Source organism: Pristiophorus japonicus, chromosome 27 (genome assembly GCF_044704955.1).
Source record: "Pristiophorus japonicus isolate sPriJap1 chromosome 27, sPriJap1.hap1, whole genome shotgun sequence".
NCBI classification, from domain to species: domain Eukaryota; kingdom Metazoa; phylum Chordata; class Chondrichthyes; family Pristiophoridae; genus Pristiophorus; species Pristiophorus japonicus.
In genome coordinates, this window is record NC_092003.1 from 10,681,364 (window position 1) to 10,689,120 (window position 7,757).

Below are 7,757 nucleotides of genomic sequence, written 5' to 3' on the forward strand. Positions count from 1 at the left end.
CTCTCCTGGGCCCCCGATCACGTCCCTCTACAATCTCTCGCCGCTCCTTCGCCCCGACCCTCGCCGCTCCTGCTGTGCCTGCCCGCGCTCCGATCACCGACCTGGACCTTGATGGCGTCTCTCTTTGTTGCCGTCGCAGCTCGTGCTGCCCTCTGAGGCCTACACACCGCTCCCCGAGGCCTACACACCGCTCCCCGAGGCCTACACGCCGCTCCCCGAGGCCTACACACCGCTCCCCGAGGCCTACACACCGCTCCCCGAGGCCTACACACCGCTCCCCAAGGCCTACACGCCGCTCCCCGAGGCCTACACACCGCTCCCCGAGGCCTACACACCGCTCCCCGAGGCCTACATGCCGCTCCCAGGCGCCACACCTCCGCTCCTTTCATGGCCCCGACCTGCCGCTGGTGTTCTCACGCAGGTCGGGACCTCCACGCTGCACGAAAAGGGCCATGATGACCAGCCACTTGGCGACAAGTTCCTGTGGCACTGTCTTGTAGTCTGTGCGTTTGCGATGAATACACCACGTAGATAAGTTTAGCGAGTTGCGCCTTCTCACCGCTCTCTGGGTGAAAATTTCTCTTGAATTCCCCATTGGATTTCTCAGTGACTATCTTCTCCTGGTGGCCCCCAAGTCCTGGCCTCGTTCGCAAGTGGAATCATCTCCTCCACGTCCACCCAATCGAACCCCCTTCATAATGTATAAAGATCTCCATCAGGGCAACCCCCGCCCTCCCCCCCCCCACCCCTCCTCAGTCTTTCCATTTTCCGGAGCAGTAAAACATAGAAACAAGAGAAACTCGGTGCAGGAGCAGGCCATTCGGCCCCTCGAGCCTGCACCGCCATTCGATACGATCATGGCTGATCATGCAGTGTACTGGGCAGCCCAGCGGAAGAGTCACACCTTCTTACAGACCCAGAGCTGAGGAGTAGAGTGAGCCATTGTCATTCCCCTCTCCAGGAGCCAGTGCCAAGCTGCTATTTCAGCGACTTCAGCTGCTGGGTATTGACAAGGTTTTATTGCTAATTAGAATGCATGGAAGCCGAGAGGCTGTTGGCGATGTTACTGGTTGACTGGCTGCTGCATTTTGGATGCTGTTCCACTCTCTGCAATTTTAAAAGGTGGTAACAGTGAGGTTATTCACTTTGGCAGAAAGAATAGCAAAACAGAGTATTTTTAAATGGGGCGAGTGCAACGTCTGCCAATGTGAGTGTGCGCACAGGTTTGCAGAGCTGTTGATGTACTTCAGTCCACACGCTCCTGATCTTTGGGCGCCCTGTGCGGAGGGGAGCGGGCAGGTCGGAGGGCCTCCTCCTGGTCACTGCTCCTGGGCCCTGGCCAAGGGGGCCATCAGCCGGTCCAGGCAGCGGGCGGTCGAGGGGGTCGTTGAGCCCCGACTGCCTGCCTCTCTTCCGCGGTTACGTCCGCGCCAGGTTGTCCCTGGAGATGGAGCACGGGGTGTCCACCGGTACGCTCACGGCCTTCCGCGAGAGGTGGGCGCCGGAGGGACTGGAGTGCGTCATCACCCCCCCGGCAACCACATTTTAATTTGATTGGCTCAATGTTCCAAAGTTTTGTTTGTTAATTTATCGGTTCCAGTCGTCGTCATCATAGGCAGGCCCTCGGAATCGAGGGAGACTTGCTCCCACTCTTAAAATGAGTCCTGAGCTGGCTGAACAGTCCAATACGGGAGCCACAGTCCCTGTCCCAGGTGGGACAGACAGTGGTCGAGGGAAGGGGAGGGTGGGACTGGTTTGCCGCACGCTCCTTCCGCTGCCTGCGCTTGGTCTCTGCACGCTCTCGGCGAGGAAACTCGAGGTGCTCAGCGCCCTCCCGGATGCACTTCCTCCACTTAGGGCGGACTGGTCTTTGGGCCAGGGACTCCCAGGTGTCGGTGGGGGATGTCGCACTTTATCAGGGAGGCTTTGAGGGCGGTCCCTTGTCACGTTTCCTCTGCCCACCTTTGGCTCGCTTGCCGTGAAGGAGTTCCGAGTAGAGCGCTTGCTTTGCGAGTCTCGTGTCGGGGACATGCGGACAATGTGGCCCTGCCCAGCGGAGCTGGTCGAGTGTGGTCAGTGCTTCGATGCTGGGGATGTTGGCCTGGTCGAGGACGCTAACGTTGGTGCGTCTTGATGTTCGTGTCCCTTGAATGACACTGGAGCCTGCGATTGTTGTGACGATGCACTGCAGTGATGGAATTTACATGCAGGCAATATTTGGGCAAAGCAAACAGTGCAGCGATGATTCTCCACTTCACCGTTTTGCCAAAAGGGCGGTGGAGACAGCATTTCTGTGCCCGTGAGTAGTTTGTGACAGATCTTCGGTGGTGTAGCAGAGCGGGAGCAATGGCAAGGAATGTTCCAGGCCTTGGGTTTTCCACCGGGGCCTATTTGGGCAACCCCTTTCCGCACGGCTTGCTGTATCAAGTTAACACCCCCCCCCACCCCCGCAAACGTTCCGAAGCCAGGCCGCTACCAATCCTTAGTGCCGTGGTGTGACAACAGGCCCGAGCTTGCAGCTACCACATACACGTACAATCCCAAAACACCAGCTCCTCAAACCGGGACATCTTCCCCACATGTTCTCCCTCTCACCAACACCCACTGTTTCCCCCTCCGTAACATCACCCGTCTCCGCCCCCTGCCTCAGCTCATCTGCCGAAACCCTCATCCGTGCCTTTGTTACCTCCAGACTTGACTATTCCAACGCACTCCTGGCCGACCTCCCACATTCTACCCTACGTAAACTAGAGGTGATCCAAAACTCGGCTGCCCCCATGTCCGAACTCGCACCGAGTCCCACTCACCCATCACCCACTGTGCTCACTGCCCCCGTGTCCTAACTCGCACCAAGTCCCGTTCACCCATCACCCCCTGTGCTCGCTGCCCCCGTGTCCTAACTCGCACCGAGTCCCGCTCACCCATCACCCCCTGTGCTCGCTGCCCCGTGTCCTAACTCGCACCGAGTCCTGCTCACCCATCACCCCCTGTGCTCGCTGCCCCCGTGTCCTAACTCGCACCGAGTCCCGCTCACCCATCACCCCCTGTGCTCGCTGCCCCGTGTCCTAACTCGCACCGAGTCCCGCTCATCCATCACCCCCTGTACTCACTGCCCCATGTCCTAACTCGCACCCAGTCCCGCTCACCCATCACCCGCTGTGCTCACTGACGCATGTCCTAACTCGCACCGAGTCCCGCTCACCCATCACCCCTTGTGCTCGCTGACCCCGTGTCCTAACTCGCACCGAGTCCCGCTCACCCATCACCCCCTGTGCTCACTGCCCCATGTCCTAACTCGCACCGAGTCCCGCTCACCCATCACCCCCTGTGCTCACTGCCCCGTGTCCTAACTCGCACCGAGTCCCGCTCACCCATCACCACTTGTGCTCGCTGACCCCGTGTCCTAACTCGCACCGAGTCCCGCTCACCCATCACCCCCTGTGCTCACTGCCCCATGTCCTAACTCGCACCGAGTCCCGCTCACCCATCACCCCCTGTGCTCACTGCCGCATGTCCTAACTCGCACCGAGTCCCGCTCACCCATCACCCCTTGTGCTCGCTGACCCCGTGTCCTAACTTGCACCGAGTCCCGCTCACCCATCACCCCCTGTGCTCACTGCCCCATGTCCTAACTCGCACCGAGTCCCGCTCACCCATCACCCCCTGTGCTCACTGCCGCATGTCCTAACTCGCACCGAGTCCCGCTCACCCATCACCACTTGTGCTCGCTGACCCCGTGTCCTAACTCGCACCCAGTCCCGCTCACCCATCACCCGCTGTGCTCACTGACGCGTGTCCTAACTCGCACCGAGTACCGCTCACCCATCACTCCCTGTGCTCGCTGCCCCCGTGTCCTAACTCGCACCGAGTCCCACTCACCCATCACCCCCTGTGCTCGCTGCCCCATGTCCTAACTCGCACCGAGTCCCGCTCACCCATCACCCCCTGTACTCACTGCCCCATGTCCTAACTCGCACCCAGTCCCGCTCACCCATCACCCCCAGTGCTCGCTGCCCCGTGTCCTAACTCGCACCGAGTCCCGCTCACCCATCACCCCCTGTGCTCCCTGCCCCGTGTCCAAACTCGCACCGAGTCCCGCTCATCCATCACCCCCTGTACTCACTGCCCCATGTCCTAACTCGCACCCAGTCCCGCTCACCCATCACCCGCTGTGCTCACTGACGCGTGTCCTAACTCGCACCGAGTTCCGCTCACCCATCACTCCCTGTGCTCGCTGCCCCCGTGTCCTAACTCGCACCGAGTCCCACTCACCCATCACCCCCTGTGCTCGCTGCCCCATGTCCTAACTCGCACCGAGTCCCGCTCACCCATCACCCCCTGTAATCGCTGCCCCGTGTCCTAACTCGCACCGAGTCTCGCTCACCCATCACCCCCAGTGCTCGCCGCCCCGTGTCCTAACTCGCACCGAGTCCCGTTCACCCATCACCCCCTGTACTCACTGCCCCATGTCCTAACTCGCACCCAGTCCCGCTCACCCATCACCCCCTGTGCTCACTGCCGCATGTCCTAACTCGCACCGAGTCCCGCTCACCCATCACCCCTTGTGCTCGCTGACCCCGTGTCCTAACTTGCACCGAGTCCCGCTCACCCATCACCCCCTGTGCTCACTGCCCCATGTCCTAACTCGCACCGAGTCCCGCTCACCCATCACCCCCTGTGCTCACTGCCGCATGTCCTAACTCGCACCGAGTCCCGCTCACCCATCACCACTTGTGCTCGCTGACCCCGTGTCCTAACTCGCACCGAGTCCCGCTCACCCATCACCCCCTGTGCTCACTGCCCCATGTCCTAACTCGCACCGAGTCCCGCTCACCCATCACCCCTTGTGCTCGCTGCCCACGTGTCCTAACTCGCACCGAGTCCCGCTCACCCATCACCCCCTGTGCTCGCTGCCCCGTGTCCTAACTCGCACCGAGTCCCGCTCACCCATCACCCCCTGTGCTCACTGCCCCATGTCCTAACTCGCACCGAGTCCCGCTCACCCATCACCCCTTGTGCTCGCTGCCCACGTGTCCTAACTCGCACCGAGTCCCGCTCACCCATCACCCCCTGTGCTCGCTGCCCCGTGTCCTAACTCGCACCGAGTCCCACTCACCCATCACCCCCTGTGCTCACTGCCACGTGTCTTAACTCGCACTGAGTCCTGCTCACCCATCACCCCATGTGCTCACTGCCCCGTGTCCTAACTCGCACTGAGTCCCGCTCACCCATCACCCCCTGTGATCACTGCCCCATGTCCTAACTCGCACCGAGTCCCGCTCACCCATCACCCCCTGTGATCGCTGCCCCGTGTCCTAACTCGCACCGAGTCTCGCTCACCCATCACCCCCTGTACTCACTGCCCCATGTCCTAACTCGCACCCAGTCCCGCTCACCCATCACCCCCTGTGCTCACTGCCGCATGTCCTAACTCGCACCGAGTCCCGCTCACCCATCACCCCTTGTGCTCGCTGACCCCGTGTCCTAACTTGCACCGAGTCCCGCTCACCCATCACCCCCTGTGCTCACTGCCCCATGTCCTAACTCGCACCGAGTCCCGCTCACCCATCACCCCCTGTGCTCACTGCCGCATGTCCTAACTCGCACCGAGTCCCGCTCACCCATCACCACTTGTGCTCGCTGACCCCGTGTCCTAACTCGCACCGAGTCCCGCTCACCCATCACCCCCTGTGCTCACTGCCCCATGTCCTAACTCGCACCGAGTCCCGCTCACCCATCACCCCTTGTCCTCGCTGACCCCGTGTCCTAACTCGCACCGAGTCCCGCTCACCCATCACCTCCTGTGCTCACTGCCCCCGTGTCCTAACTCGCACCGAGTCCCGCTCACCCATCACCCCCTGTGCTCGCTGACCTACATTGGCTCCCGGTTAAGCAATGCCTCGATTTCAAAATTCTCATCCTTGTTTTCAAATCCCTCCATGGCCCTCGCCCCCTCCCTATCTCTGTAATCTCCTCCAGCCCCACAACCCCCCGAGATCTCTGCGCTCCTCTAATTCTGCCCCCCCGAGCATCCCTGATTATAATCACTCCACCATTGGTGGCCGTTGCCTTCTGTTGCCTGGGCCCCAAGCTCTGGAACTCCCTCCCTAAACCTATCCACCTCTCTACCGCTCTTTCCTCCTTTAAGATGCTCCTTAAAACCGACCTCTTTGACCCAGCTTTTGGTTACTTGCGCTAATTTCTTCTTTTGTAGCTCGATGTCAAATTTATCCGTTTTGCCTTGTCATCATCATAGGCAGGCTCTCGGAATCGAGGAAGACTTGCTTCCACTCTTAAAATGAGTCCTTCGGTGGCTGAACTGTCCAATCCGGGAACCACAGTCCCTGTCACATGTGGGACAGACAGTGGTTGAGGGAAGGGGAGGGTGGGACCGGTTTGCCGCATGCTCCTTCCGCTGCCTGCGCTTGGTCTCTGCACGCTCTCGGCGACGAGACTCGAGGTGCTCAGCGCCCTCCCGGATGCACTTCCTCCACTTAGGGCGGTCTGGTCTTTGGGCCAGGGACTCCCAGGTGTCGGTGGGGGATGTTGCACTTTATCAGGGAGGCTTTGAGGGTGGTCCCTTGTAACGTTTCCTCTGCCCACCTGGGGCTCGCTTGCCGTGAAGGAGTTTTGTCGCGTAACACTGCTGTGAAGAAACACGGGACGTTTTGCGACGTCAAAAGGCGCTACATAAATGCAAGTAGCTGCTGATGTTGCAGCCACGAAGCTCCCAATTTCTCGAAATTTGACCTTTGGCCTGTGGCGGCTGAGCGGGGTGGGGCTGGGGTCGTGATACAGCGGGACTCCGAGAGAATACACGGCCTCCCGCGACTTAATCCAGCTCTGTCGCAGAGCGCCGGCCTGTTTCTATAGCGATGGCTGCTGCTCAGCATTGTCAGGTGCCAGGGGAGTGACAAAGAGCCTTAAGTGCTCGGGTCAAGAGGCAGAAGACGTGTATTTATCAGCCGTCGTGCAGCATGTTCCTGCAGGCAGCAGCAAAACGGCTCTGAAAACGTTCAGGAACTGCTGGCTGATTTATTTCCAGCCCTGCCGTTCCTTTGGAGCGAAGACGGGGATAATGTTGCTGCAGAAGGCCTTGATGCCTGCTCATGCGTGCAGGATGAGCTGGTGATGTCAATATTCTGCAGGCTTCATTTTATTTTTCTCCGCTGGTCAGCCCCGAAATATCATCATCACGGGCAGGCCCTCGGAATCGAGGAAGACTTGCTTCCACTCTTAAAATGAGTCCTTAGGTGGCTGAACGGTCCAATACGAGAGGCACAGTCCCTGTCACAGGTGGGACAGACAGTGGTTGAGGGAAGGGGAGGGTGGGACTGGTTTGCCGCACGCTCCTTCCGCTGCCTGCGCTTGGCCTCTGCACGCTCTCGGCGACGAGACTCGAGGTGCTCAGCGCCCTCCCGGATGCACTTCCTCCACTTAGGGGCGGACTGGTCTTTGGCCCAGGGACTCCCAGGTGTCGGTGGGGATGTTGCACTTTATCAGGGAGGGGTGTCCCTTGTAATGTTTCCTCTGCCCACCTTTGGCTCGCTTGCCGTGAAGGAGTTCCGAGTAGAGCGCTCGCTTTGGGAGTCTCGTGTCTGGGGGACATGCGGACAATGTGGCCCTGCCCAGCGGAGCTGGTCGAGTGTGTGGTCAGTGCTTCGATGCTGGGGATGTTGGCCTGGGTCGAGGACGCTAACGTTGGTGCGTCTGTCCTCCCGGGGGATTTGCAGGATCTTGCGGAGACATCGTTGGTG